Here is a 15,360-nt window from a genome sequence, read left to right on the forward strand (position 1 = left end):
GCGTTCCCTGGGTGCCTGGGCTTACGCGGAGTCCCGGAGTTCGCACAACTGAGCTTTTTCCTCTTGAAATTCTTGCCTCTGATTACTAAGCCCAATACATAGGATCACCCAGTTGGGGACACCCTGGGAGACTGCAGGGGAAGGTTATTTTTCTGGAACCTGGGGATCGGAGCTGGGCGTGACCATCAGAGAGTCAGCTCTGAGGCAGACCACTCCCACAGGCCAGTGGCGAGTGCGGGAAAGAAGGCTCTAACACTGCCTAGAGAGGCCATAGATAGACCCGGAAGTTAATCCAGAAACACTGCCACCCAGGGGCTGAATCACAAATTGACTCTTGTGTAATCAAAAATAAAGGAATACGAGAAATTAAGACACACCGCCTGCTTAAAATCAGGACTGGCTTACAACACCGAAGAGCAGTGGATCGCAGGGAACTGCAATACTGTCTGGACTGAGAAACAGGCGTGCCAAACAGAAAAACAGAGGAAGTGAATGACCTTCACTACTTCACATTTTATTTTTACCTTTTATTTTTTTATTTTTTTATTCTTTTTTATTTTCATTTTTTGCATCTTTTAATCAAGAAACTTTTTTTTCTCTTTTTTCATCACTTGATTTTACCTTTTTAATTATTACATTTTTATTTTCAATCCGTATTATTACTACTGCTATTTTATCTTTTTTTTTTTTTTTTTTTTTTTTTTTTTTAAGTGTCATTTTATTTTCTCTTCATTTTATTTTGGGATTAGGGTTCTACATTCTATTTCTATCTTTCCTTTAGCATCGTTTTACTCTATCTCAACTCTACCTTTAGGCCATCACTCTCCTCCTAACCTCCCCCTTTTCAGTGTCCTGTTTATCTTACCCTTTTACTGCTTTAGATTCTCCCTATTCTTTCTGTTTACCCCTTGTTAAAATTTCACCCTACTTACATATCTAATCTCCAATCCCCTGCTCCTAGTCCACATACACCTCTCCCTTCGCTGTCTGAGCTATCCATAAACTTGTCCTTCTCTCTGTCCTTTTGTTGTTGTTTGCTTGAATGTAGATTATATCCAATTTTTATGCTTTTTTGTGAGATTGTTTTGCTTATTCTTCTTTTGTTTATTTTTTTGTTTGTTTTGTGCTTCAGCTTTCCCTTGCCTCACTCCATATTAGTTGGTGTTGTAGTTTGTACTAATCCCCAGGCACTTGTTGCTGGCATTTGCTGGGATTAGTGATTGTTCTATTGGAGTTTTATCCCCAATATATATAGTCTGTTCCCCTATCTCTCTTAGTCACTTTCTTGTCTCTCTTACTTTTTTTTTTTTCTTTTTTTTTCTTCTCTTTACTTTCCCTTTTCCCAATTTCATTTTCACACTCCTTTTTTCTTTTTTTCTTTCTTTCTTTCTTTTTTCCTCTTCTTCTTTCTCTCCTATCACCTAATTTGCCTTTTTCTGGTGGTCACCTTTATTGGAGGTTATTAATATCGTGAATACATTCCTGTTCAGTGCCTTGTGAGTTGTACCTGGTAGTGCTGTATTTTGTGCCTTTAAATCAACCCAGGAGAGAGAGAACTACATAACCAGACACCCAGAGAAGAGAGACCATGGGGAGACAAAGAGGCAGCCCGCATATGAAAGAAAAGCAGGCATCACCAGAAAAGGAAGTAAACGAAACGGAGGCAAGCAACCTTCCAGAAAAAGAATTCAGAGAAATGGTCATAAGGTGGCTGAAAAGAATGGAAGACAAATTCGACAATATGAGCAAGAACCAAGAGGAAATGAAGAAGAACCAAGAAGAAATGAAAAATGACATCGCTGCTGTAAAGAACTCAATAGAAAGCATCAAGAGTAGACTAGAAGAAGCAGAGGACCGCATCAGTGAGCTAGAAGACAAGATGGAAAAAAATACCCAAGAAAAGCAACTTCTAGAAAAAAAAATTAAAAGGCAAGAGGAGAGTCTAAGGGAACTTTGGGACAACACGAAAAAAAACAACATCCGCATAATAGGGGTTCCAGAAGGAAAGGAAGCTGAGCAAGGAATAGAAAACCTCTTTGAAGAAATAATGACAGAAAATTTCCCAGATATAGGGAAGAAAAAACACACACAAATCCAAGAAGCTCACAGAGTCCCAAGCAAAATGAATCCCAAAAGACCGACGCCAAGGCACATTATAATTAAATTGGCAAACAACAACGACAAAGTAAGAATCTTAAAAGCAGCAAGAGAGAGACAGAAAGTTACATACAAAGGAACCCCCATCAGACTAGCAACTGATTTCTCAACAGAAACTCATCAGGCCAGAAGGGAATGGAATGAAATATACAAAGTCATGCAAAGGAAGGGGCTGAATCCAAGAATACTGTACCCAGCAAGGCTGTCAATCAAAATTGAAGGTGAAATCAGGAGCTTCACAGACAAAAAAGGACTAAGGGAATTTATTACCACCAAACCAGCAATGCAAGAAATGCTAAAGGGTCTGCTGTAAAAAAAAAGAAATAGGAAGTGAAGAAGTAACACAGGGGTAAAGAATAGGAATGGCGACAAATAAGTACCTATCAATAATAACTTTAAATGTAAATGGATTAAATGCCCCAATCAAAAGACATAGGGTAACGGATTGGATAAGAAAACACGACCCATATATCTGCTGTCTACAAGAAACCCACCTCAGAAAAAAAGACGCACACAGACTGAGGGTGAAGGGATGGAAAAAGGTTTTCCAGGCAAATGGAACTGAAAAAAAAGCTGGGGTAGCAATACTTATTTCTGACAAATTAGATCTCAAACTGAAGGACATAACAAGAGATAAGGAAGGCCATTTCATAATACTAAAGGGAGCAATCCAACAAGAAGAAATAACTCTGGTAAACATATATGCACCCAATACAGGAGCACCCAAATACATAAAAAAACTCCTGGAGGATATCAAGGGAGAGATTGACAGCAATACAATCATAGTAGGAGACTTTAATACCCCACTATCACCATTGGACAAATCCTCTAAACAAAACATCAGCAAAGAAACATCAATCCTAAATGACTCACTAGACCAGATGGAATTAATTGACATCTTCAGAACATTTCACCCCAAAGCCACAGAATATACATTCTTCTCAAGTGCACATGGGTCATTTTCAAAGATAGACCATATGTTGGGACACAGGCAAAGTCTCTTCAAATTCAAGAAGATAGAAATCATATCAAGCATCTTCTCAGACCACAGTGGCATAAAACTGGAAATCAACTACAATAAAAACAACCCAAAGAAATCAAACACATGGAGACTAAAAAGCATGCTATTAAACCATGACTGGGTTACCAGAGAGATCAAAGAAGAAATAAAAAACATCATGACAACAAATGACAATGAAAACACTACAATCCAAAATCTATGGGACACAGCGAAAGCAGTCTTGAGAGGGAAGTTCATAGCTCTACAAGCCTACTGCAAAAAACAAGAAACAGGGGTAATAAATTACCTAACCCAACAACTCAAAGAGTTAGAAAAAGAGCAACAAGAAAAGCCCAGTGTAAGCAGAAGGAAGGAAATAATAAAGATCAGAGCACAGATAAACGACATAGAGACCAAAGAAACAATTCAAAAGATCAACAAGACCAAGAGCTGGTTCTTTGAAAGGATAAACAAGATTGATGAACCTCTAGCCAGGCTCACCAAGAAGCAAAGAGAGAGGACCCAAATAAACAAGATCAGAAATGAAAGAGGTGAAATAACAACAGATCCCGCTGAAATACAAAGGATTGTTAAAAAATACTACGAACAACTCTATTCCAACAAACTGGACAACCTGGAGGAAATGGACATATTCCTAGAAAAATATAACCTTCCAAAACTCAATCAGGAAGAATCTAAACAGCTCAACATGCCAGTAACTATGGAAGAAATTGAAGCAGTCATCAAAGAGCTTCCGGCAAACAAAAGCCCGGGGCCAGACGGCTTCACAGGAGAGTTCTACCAAACATTCAAGGAAGAACTAAAACCTATCCTCCTCAGACTATTCCAAAAAATTCAAGAGGAAGGAACACTTCCAAGCTCCTTCTATGAAGCCAGCATCACCCTAATACCAAAACCAGATAAAGACAACACAATGAAGGAGAATTACAGGCCAATATCCCTCATGAATGTAGATGCCAAAATCCTCAATAAAATTCTAGCAAATAGGATCCAGCAGTACATCAGAAAGATCATACACCATGACCAAGTAGGATTTATCCCAGGAATGCAAGGATGGTTCAATATCCGCAAATCAATAAATGTGATACATCACATAAACAAATTGAGAGATAAAAATCACATAGTCATATCAATTGATGCAGAAAAAGCATTTGACAAAATCCAACACCCTTTCTTGATAAAAACTCTCAACAAGGTGGGAATAGAAGGATCATACCTCAACATAATAAAAGCTATATATGATAAACCCACAGCTAACATCATACTCAATGGGCAAAAACTAAAACCATTTCCCCTAAGAACAGGAACAAGACAGGGATGCCCACTCTCACCACTCCTGTTTGACATAGTACTGGAAGTATTAGCCACTGCAATTAGACAAGAAGAAGAAATAAAAGGCATCCAAATTGGAAAAGAAGAAGTAAAGCTGTCCTTATTTGCAGATGACATGATATTGTACATAAAAAACCCGAAAGACTCCATAAAAAAACTAACAGACTTAATAAATGAATTCGGCAATGTAGCAGGATACAAAATTAATGCCAAGAAATCTATGGCATTTCTATACACCAACAATGAACTTACAGAAAGAGAGACTAAAAAAGCAATCCCATTTTCCATTGCACCAAAAAAATTAAGATACTTAGGAATAAACCTAACCAAGGAGGTAAAAGACCTATATGCGGAAAACTACAGGACCCTGAAAAAAGAGATAGAGGAAGATGTAAACAGATGGAAGAACATACCATGTTCATGGATTGGTAGAATCAACATCATTAAAATGTCCATACTACCCAAAGCAATCTATAGATTCAATGCACTCCCCATTAAAATACCAACGGCGTATTTCACAGACCTAGAAAGAACTCTCCAAAAATTCATCTGGAATAAAAAAAGACCCCGAATAGCCACAGCAATCCTGAGAAAGAAGAATAAAGTAGGAGGGATCTCAATACCAGATTTCAAGCTGTATTACAAAGCCACTGTCCTCAAAACAGCCTGGTACTGGCACAAGAACAGACATATAGATCAATGGAACAGAATAGAGAATCCAGATATCGACCCAAACCAATATGCGCATTTAATATTTGACAAAGGAGGCATGAGCATACAATGGAGTCAAGACAGTCTCTTTAATAAATGGTGTTGGGAAAATTGGACAGATACATGCAAAAAAATGAAACTAGATCACCAACTTACACCATACACAAAAATAAACTCAAAATGGGTACAGGACTTAAATATAAGACGGGAAACCATAAAAATACTAGAGGAATCCACAGGCAGCAAAATCTCAGACATATGCCAAAAGAACTTTTTCAGTGATACTGCCCCTAGGGCAATGGAAGCCAAACAGAAAATAAACAAATGGGACTACATCAAAATAAAAAGCTTTTGCACAGCAAAAGAAACCATCAACAAAACAACAAGAAAGACCACTGTATGGGAGAACATATTTGCAAATGGTATCACTGATAAAGGTTTAATTTCCAACATCTACAGGCAGCTTATACAACTTAATAAAAGGAAGATAAAGGATCCAATAAAAAAATGGGCAACGGACCTAAATAGAATCTTTTCGAAAGAAGACAGAAGGAAGGCCAAGAGACACATGAAAACATGCTCAAAGTCACTAATTATCCGAGAGATGCAAATCAAAACAACAATGCGATACCATCTCACACCTGTCAGAATGGCTATCATCAACAAATCAACAAACGACAAGTGTTGGCGAGGATGCGGAGAAAAAGGAACCCTCGTGCACTGCTGGTGGGAATGCAGACTGGTGCAGCCACTGTGGAGAACAGTATGGAGTTTCCTCAAAAAACTGAAAATGGAACTCCCATTTGACCCAGTAATCCCACTCCTAGGAATATATCCTAAGAAACCAGAAACACCAATCAGAAAGGATATATGCACCCCTATGTTCATAGCAGCACAATTTACAATAGCTAAGATTTGGAAACAGCCTAGGTGCCCATCAGCAGATGACTGGATCAGAAAACTATGGTACATCTACACAATGGAATACTATGCTGCCGTAAAAAAGAAGGAATTACTACCATTTGTAGGCACTTGGATGGAATTAGAGAACATTATGCTAAGTGAAATAAGCCAGTCAATGAAAGAAAAATACCACATGATCCCACTCATTTGGGGATAATGAAAAACATTATAAACTGATGAACAAAAAAATAGTTACAGAGGCAGTAAAGCATCAAACAGACTGTCAAATTACAGTGGTAAGGTTAGGGAGAGGTGGGGGAAATAAGAGATCAACTGAAGGACTTATATGCATGTATATAAGAGTAAGCAACGGATACAAAACATTGGGGGGTGAGGGCATGTATGGGAGTGGGGTGGGGGTGGGGGGCAATGGTAAGATATGTACACATATAATACCTTAATAAAAATTTGAAAAAAAAAAAATAAAAATAAAAATAAAAATATCAAAAAGTAAAAAAAAAAAAAAAAAAAAAAAAAAAAAAAAAAGACATGTACTCAAGGTTGGAAATATAGTAAAATTATTAATTTTTACTGCTTTATCAAGAGCACTCATAAGTAAAATTTATATTTTCTTTTTTATACTGCAGGTATGGGGTGGTGATGCTCCTGTCTTGATTTATGCTAAGGCACTAGAAGTCAGACGGACATTGCTTTTGTCATCATGATGAAAAGGACAGATAACATCTTAGTTTATTATGAAAATAGTTTGACCTTTTAGGTCTCATAAGACCATACTAGAACTGCTGTTTTAGATAGAGGATGTGTTATATATCCAGATATACTGAGTTGAGAAAAAGCCTAGCTTTCTAGGTCAACTACAAATAATTTGTTATGGAACTCAGGATATATGGAAAGATAAAAAAGGTTAGGGGCCAGATCGTAAAGGAGCTTAAGTACCCTGCTAAGAAGTGCAGAATTTATCCTAAGGGCAGTGGAGAGTCCTTGAAGGATTTTAAGGGGGAATGTACACACACACATACATATATGGGTGGGTGATGCCATCATATTTGTATTTTTTAAAGATCACCCTTATCACAGTGTGTTTTGTGGTAAGGAGTCCAGTAGAAAATAATGAGATCCTAAACTAAGGCTCTGACTTGGTCATGGAGCTACAGAGGGCCAGCTCTAACAAGGGTTAGAGCATGTCTTTCCTAAAGTAGAACTAAGCCTGGCAGGATCTATTGGTTGGCTGAATGGGCAGAAGCACCACCAGCTGCATCCAGCTGTCACTTGAAATACTCTTGTCTAGGCAGTTTTCTCTGGACATAAACCTAAACACCAAAAATACTCTAGAATCTTTTTTGCAAAAAGAGCTTCCAAAGGTAATAAGAATCCTGACTTCTATTACTATAGATTAGTTTTATCTGTTTTTGAATTTTGGATTAATAGAATCCTAATATATAAAAACCCAGGGTCCATAATGTCCAAAATGACCAAAGACTGGACCAACTGGAAGTCAGTCCTGCAGTCAGTGCTGGGTTGCCGTGGTGACCCAGCACTGACTGCCACTGTTTTGGGCGCGGCGACCCAACACTGACTGCCGAGGGGGCTGCGAATCAGGCCTGGAGAGAGGCCCAAAGAGAGAGGCAGGGTCTGATCCACAGCCTCCGTGGCAATTGTTGATCAGCTGTTGCCTCTCCCTTTCTCTTTGGGATTCGCCAGCAGCTGCGCCTCTGTTTCTCTCTGGGCCTCTGCGGGAGCTGCTGATCAGCCCCGCTTCTCTGAATCAGGCCCAGAGATAGGCCCGGAGATGCTGACTGGCATAGAAACTGACCAGTCAGAACCAAATCTGGGTGAACTGTGAGGAGCCAATGGCTGCCAAGGAGGCAGAGTTTTTGACGCTGACTGGCATAGACACCGACCAATCAGAACCAAATTGGCCGGCAGGGGAGGGCATTTGGGGGCGAGATCAGGCCTGCAGGGGAAGGCAGTTGGGGGCGAGATCAGGCTGGCAGGGGGTGGCAGTTAGGGGTGATCAGGCAGGCAGAGGCAGTTAGGGGGGATCAGGTCAGCAGGGGAGAGCAGTTGGGGGCAAGATCAGGCCGGCAGGGGAGGGCAGTTGGGGGCAACCAGGCCAGCAGGGAAGGGCAGTTGGGGGCAACCAGGCCGGCAGGTGAGGGCAGTTGGGGCGAGATCAGGCCAGCAGGGGAGGGCAGTTGGGGGCAACCAGGCCTGCAGGGGAGGGCAGTTGGGGGCGAGAACAGGCCAGCAGGGGAGGGCAGTTGGGGGCAAGATCAGGCCGGCAGGGTAGGGCATTTGGGGGCGAGATCAGGCTGGCAGGGGAGAGCAGTTGTGGGTGAGATCAGGGCAGTCAGGCGCGATCAGGCAGGCAGGCAGAGACAGTTTAGGGGCGATCAGGCAGGTTGGCAGAGGCAGAGGCAGTTAGGGGTGATAAGGCAGGCAGGCAGGTGAGCAGTTAGGAGCCAGCGGTCCCAGATTGTGAGAGGGATGTCTAACTGCCAGTTTAGGCCCGATCCCCGATTGGAGAGGGTGCAGGCTGGGCTGAGGGAACCCCCTTCCATGCACGAATTTCATGCAGCAGGCCACTAGTCTATATATATAAAAGCCTAAGAACTGGCCAACCCTCACACTGGCTTACTGACCAATTGGCCAGTAGCTATGATGCACAATGACTACCAGGGGTAAGATGCTTGATGCAGGAGCTGCCAAGCTGCAGTCACTAGGCAGCAGCAGTTCTCGGGTGATGCAACCGGAACCAGAGAGGAGGAAGCCCGATTCCAGGGTGCGTCACCTGAGAACCGCCCTCTCGCAATCTGGGACCCCTCAGGGGATGTTGGAGAACTGGTTTCAGCCCGATCCCCGTAGGCCAGGCCAAGGGACCCTACCAGTGCACGAATGCTTGCACCGGGCCTCTAGTCATCTATACTTATAATAGGGTAATATGCAAATTGGTTGGGATGCTGTTACGTAACGACTGATCAGCAGGAGAGTGGGGCAGCAAGCTACAAGTGACAGAAAGCTACAGGAGGGTGGGGCAGAGAACTAGGAGCAGCGGAGAGCTACAGGACGGTGGGGCAGCAGGTGGAGAGCTACTGGAGGGTGGGGCAGAGAGCTACATGCGGTGGAGAGCTACGAGTGGCGGTGGGCGGGGTGGCCAGCTGAGGCAAGCGGCAGCAAGCTACTCGTGTACGGATTCGTGTGCAGGGCCACTAGTCTATAATAATAAAAGTGTAATATGCTAATTAGACTGGAGGGCTGAATGATCTTCCAGACGGCCTTCTGGACGAAGCCGGGGCTGCTAGGGCTGAGTTTCTTGCACAAATTTTGTGCATTGGGCCTCTAGTATAATATATACTTTTTATGTCTTTTTCCCTCAACATTGTCTGTAATTGCATATTGCAATGGTTTGTTCTTTATCATGGCTATATTCCATTGCGTGACTATACCATAAATTTTCTATTGAGTTGTTTGTCAGTTTTGGACTGTTTTGAATAATACCGCTGTGAACATTTTTGTACATGTCTTCATAGACATAAGCACTCACTACTATTGGTTATATACCCAGGAGTGGGATGATAGTTCATGGGATAAATGTATATTTTACTACAGTTTTTCAAAGCAGTTGTATGAATTTATTCTCTTGCCTACAGTGTATAAGAGTTCTGGTTGTGCTATATCTTTGACTACATTTAGTACTGTCAGTCCTTTCAATTTTAGTTAGTCTGTTAGGGGTGTAGTGATGTCTTCCTATGGCTTTAATGTGCATTTCTTTGAAGACTATTGATGGGGAATATCTTTTCATATGCATATTGGCCTTTAAGTATCCTCTTTTGTGAAGTGCCTGTTAAACTTTTGGGTTGTCTTTTTCTTATTGATTTATAGAAATTCTTTGTATATTTTACATATGAGTCCTTTGTGGGATACATACATTTGTACATATCTTCTCCAGGTACTTACATGTGGGATAGATGCAGGGACAAATGGATGAATCTGAGCATTCTACTGGGATCCTATGGTATGTCTTATCAGTGGAGGGTGGTTCTGTATTGTGTTCTTTAGATTCCAGTTTGCTTACATGATGGGAATGCACATGCTGATTTTGAGTGACACATTAATATTTTGAATTAGTTTCAGCTGATTGTGGGTGTTTCTGTTACCTATTTCTATGGACCAAACCACCCTAAATCTTAGTGATTTAAAACACCTATTTACAGTAGTCCACCCTTATCCACGGGGTGCTATATCCACAGGGGTGGGGGAGGAGTGGGAGGAGAACTTATGTTCCAGGATCCCCAATGGAAGCCTGAAGCCTCGGACCATATGGACCTCTGTATATTACTATTTTTTCCTATATAGGGTGGGTCAAAAGTACATTTATAGTTCATATGGAAAATAATAAATACTATATAAGAAAAGAGTAATATGCAAATTAACCATCACTCCGCTACACCCACAAGCCATGCCTACCAGCCAATCAGGAGCAAATATGCAAATAAACCCAACCAAGATGGCTACGGCCACAGAGAGCAGGAGGGAGGCTTGGGTTACCCCGGCAATGGAGGAAGGCAAGCTTTCCGCCTGCCCTTGCCGGCCTAGGCCTCCACTCAAGGCTACAAAGTTTCAATGATAGAAGATACATAAAACCAAACAGAAATGGTGGCAGCCACAGAGCTGGAAAGAGCAGGAGGCTAGGGTTGCCCCCGGTGATGGAGGAAGCCAAGCTTTTCGCACACCCTGGCTGGCCCAGGCCTCTGCTTAAGGCTACAAAGTTTCAATTATAGAAGATACATAAATTCCAAAAGAAATGGCTGCCGCCATGGAGCAAGCAGAAGGCTTGGCTCCACTCCAGGCTACAAAGTTTCAATTGTAGAAGATAAATAAACCCCAGATACCAGGGCCTCCACTTGGGTCGCCAGGGGGCATGGCCGGCCTGCAAACCACCACAGGCCCCTCGCCCAGGCCGCCCCACGCCCCAAGGGAACCCCCACCCTGATTTGGGGCACCCTTCAGGGCAAACCAGCTGGCCCCCACCCGTGTACCAGGCCTCTATCCTATCTAATAAAAGAGTAATATGCAGATTGACCATCACTCCAGCACACAAGATGGCTGCCCCCATGTGGTCAAAGATCCTGCCTCCATGTGGACACAAGATGGCCACCACAAGATGGCCAGCAAGGGAGGGCAGTTGGGAGGGACCAGGCCTGCAAGGGAGGGCAGTTGGGGGTGATCAAGCCTGCATGGGAGGGCAGTTAGGGGTGACCAAGCCGGCAGAAGAAGGAAGTTGGGGGCGACCAGGCCTGCAGGGAAAGGCAGTTGGGAGGAACCCAGGCCTGCAGGGGAGAGCAGTTGGGGAGGGGACCAGGCCTGCAGGGGAGGGCAGTTAGGGGTGACAAGGCCTGCAGGGGAAGGCAGTTAGGGGAAAACAGGGTGGCAGGGGAGCAGTTAGGCATCAATCAGGCTGGCAGGGGAGTGGTTAGGGGGTGATCAGGCTGGTAGGCAGAAGTAGTTAGGGGCAATCAGGAAGGCAGGCAGGCGAGCAGTTGGGAGCCAGCAGTCCTGGATTGTGAGAGGGATGTCCGACTGCCCGTTTAGGCATCGGGCTTAAACGGGCAGTCGGACATTCCTCGAGGGGTCCCAGATTGGAGAGTGTGCAGGCTGGGCTGAGGGACACCCCCCTCCCCCGTGCACGAATTTCGTGCACCGGGCCTCTAGTTAATAAATAATAATACAAGAATAAACTGTTGTGCGCACTCACAACTGTAAATGTACTTTTACCCATTCTGTACATATCTAGGATAAAGTTTAATTTGTAAGTTAGGCACAGTAAGAGATTAACACAATAACTGAAAATAAAATGGAGCAATGTACTCTAATAAAAATTATGTGACTATAGTCTCTGTGTCTCAAAATATTTTATTTTACTCACCGTTTTACTTAAAGGAAGCACTTTACAACTTTTCTTTGATATATCCTAATTGCCAGCATCACTATTGTACTTTGGGATCATTATTAAGTAAAATAAGTGTTACTTGAACACAAACACTTTGATGCTTCAACCATTAATTTGATAATTACTGGCTACTAAGCGAGGGTGGGTAGTATATACAGCATGGATATACTGGACAAAGGGATGATTTATGCTTTTTGGGGGCCTAGAGCTGGACAGCGCAAGATTTCACTACACTACTCAGAATGGTGCACAATTTGAAACTTATAAATTGTTTATTTCTGGAATTTTCCATTTAATATTTTGGGACCATGGTTGACTGGGTGACTGAAACTGTGGAAAGTGAAATTGCATATGGCGGAGGCGGGGGAAAGGGTCTGCTATATTTGCTTATGATTACCTGGGCTGGCAATTTGGGCAGGGCTCATCTGGCACAGCTTGCCTCTATCCCATATGGTATCTGCTGGGCTCACTCATTCTATGGTTAGTTGGCAGGTTGGCTAGGAGCTGGTTTGTAGCGGGATAGTCTTACTCTAGCATCATCTAGCATTGGGCTAGAGCTGTTATCCAGGGTGCTATGGCCTCTCCTGCAGACTTTCTTGGTATCCTTGCATGGTGGCTATGTTCCAAGAGTGTGAGAGTGGAAGTTCTCTGAAGGCCTAGTCAGCCGTGGGCAAACTACGGCCCGTGGGCCGGATCCGGCTGTTCTATCCGGTTCTCTTGCTCTCCCCTCCGCTCCTTTACTTTGAATTTATATTAGTTCACACAAACACTCCATCCATGCTTTTGTTCCGGCCCTCCGGTCCAGTTTAAGAACCCATTGTGGCCCTCGAGTCAAAAAGTTTGCCCACCCCTGGCCTAGGTTCAGGAATTGCACAGTGCCTGCACCTATTGAACAAAGCAAATCACAAGGGCCGCTCAGATTTTTTTTTTTTTGCTTTGTTTGTTTGTTTGTTTGTTTTTAGTTCAGATTTAAAAGGTGGGGAAATGAACTCCACTTCTTTTTTTTTTTTTTTAAATGTATTTTATTGATATTTTACAGAGAGGAAGGGAGAGGGATAGTCAGAAACATCGATGAGAGAGAAACATCGATCAGCTGCCTCCTGCACACCCCCCACTGGGGATGTGCCCGCAACCAAGGTACATGCCCTTGACCGGAATCGAACCCGGGACCCTTCAGTCCGCAGGCCGACACTCTATCCACTGAGCCAAACCGGTTTCGGCTGAACTCCACTTTTTGATTGGAATTACTGCAAATAATTTGTGGCCATGTTTAATCTATAACAGTGGGCATTATTCTTCCTTGTCCTCTTCCCCCTTTCTTTCTTTTGCTCCCTTCCTTCCCAACCCTCTCCCTCCCTTCCTTTTTTTGTTTGTCTTGTCTTTCTTCTTGGAGGTTCATTTTAGAACAAAGATTACTTGGTTAAAGGATGTCTCCTATGATTACTTGGTGTAGCAAAGGACCAGATATTTGCAGGTTCTGACTTTGCAACTATTTTCCAAATTACTATAATAAACCAAACATCTGTTAATGCTGAAGAGATTTTCTTCCTCAAGTGATTTTGATCTTTTTGTTTAACTCCTTTTTAATAAAAAAAAAATTGCTAATTGCCAAGAGCAAACATTGTGGTCCTTTTATGGATCTTATTCCTAGCCCCTCTATGCCTTGGTAGTCACCCAGAGTTACTAATATGGGCCTGAAATGACTACTTTTCCCCCCTAGGTGCTCAATGAAGTCAGGGAAGGAAAGACTCATAGTAGGAGACTCATTGCAGTTATCTTGAATTGACAGCGTTTTTTATATATGTGAAATAAACAAGAATCTTGGGCAGGGTGCAGATGTCATTGACCTGTCAGCCCATCAGGATGAATCAGCTGAAGTCCTAGACAAAGTGACAATGTTAGCACAGTGAGCCTCTTGCCCAGAGTTTATTGGTCCTCTCATTAAGGTGGCTGTCATAGCCCTTATTTTAGAGCAAAATCAGAGTCATTGTTTTAAGATTCAGCTGACTTTCAACATTATTTATTTTGGAGAGGGAAGGTCACTTTCAGTTTAGGAGTACCATTGGAAGTGACATGTGGCTGTTTTTCAGATTACAGCCATTTCGGTGTGCCCAAGTGTTAGAGTTGTTAGGATCTCTTTTCTTTTTTTTCTTTTTTTTAAATAAATATATTTATATTGATTTCAGAGAGGAAGGGAGAGGGATATAGAGATAGAAACATTAATGATGAAAGAGAATCATCGAATGGCTGCCTCCTGCACACCCCTTACCGGGGATTAAGCCTGCAACCGGGGTATGTGCCCTGACCTCCCAGTTCATAGTTTCACGCTCAACAACTGAGCCACGTCAGCTGGGCAGGATCTTCAAAACTTGTCTCTAGTTTACTAGAGGCTATTCTGTTTCTCCTAGTAGGTTTAATTGTCTTTGGTCTCAGACAAGTAAACTCGTTAACTGTGGTTTCTGATTTATCTGTTGCCCAAACCAGTGATAATTTTTTTAAAAATTGTCACCTGGGGATATGCTCAGAGAGAGGAAGAGGGGAAGGAGAGAGAAACATCCATGTGAGAGAGAAACATTGATTAGTTGCCTCCCAATATGGGGTCAAACCCGCCACCAAGATATGTGCCCTGACTAGAAATCAAACACGCAATTTTTTTCGTGTACGGGATGATGCTTCAACCAACTGAGCCATCCAAACCAGTGATAATTTGATAGAAATAAGAACTCGGAGGTGGCATTTTATTGCAAAAGATGGATGTTGGCTGCTAAATGCAGCTGATTAGAAGGCTAGGACAACGTATGTGTTTTTTTGGTTACAGGGTCATTATTAAGGCTTTATAGAATGCACCATTAGGTAACTGAACTGATTCTTTGTATTTCTGTTAAATTATCTTTAAGGCATTTGGAGTTCTTCATAGAACTCTTATCATCCCTGATTCTTTCACAGGCATTTGCAGCTTGGGTCAGTTTAGCCTAATTGTTCTGGGCTGTGAGGCACTACTCAATGCAATCAATGCTGGTAGCCAGATCTTTGGGAATTGCTACTGCCAGAGAACATTGGATTTGGGCCCCACAGACCCAGAGAACAGTGTTGCTAGATACAATTGCCATCTTATTTTCAGAGTGCAAATTTTATCTTCAGAGAAAAAACGGGAAATTTCTGAGAACACAAGGAAGATTGTTAGAATGAAGAAGAGAACAGAGTTTTGAAAGCTTGGCCATCTTATTGGCTGTACAAATAAGTTTGTAAAAACCTTTAAAAATCT

General features: G+C 42.5%; 1 protein-coding gene across 23 annotated transcripts in view; it reads left to right on the forward strand.

Annotated features, from left to right (window-relative positions):
• R3HDM2 (R3H domain containing 2) overlaps positions 1-15,360 on the forward strand; it is a 212,756-nt gene that overhangs the window by 31,924 nt on the left and 165,472 nt on the right. The window lies entirely within an intron of this gene.

The sequence above is a fragment of the Plecotus auritus genome (assembly GCF_963455305.1).
Source record: "Plecotus auritus genome assembly, chromosome: 3".
In the NCBI taxonomy this organism is placed as follows: domain Eukaryota; kingdom Metazoa; phylum Chordata; class Mammalia; order Chiroptera; family Vespertilionidae; genus Plecotus; species Plecotus auritus.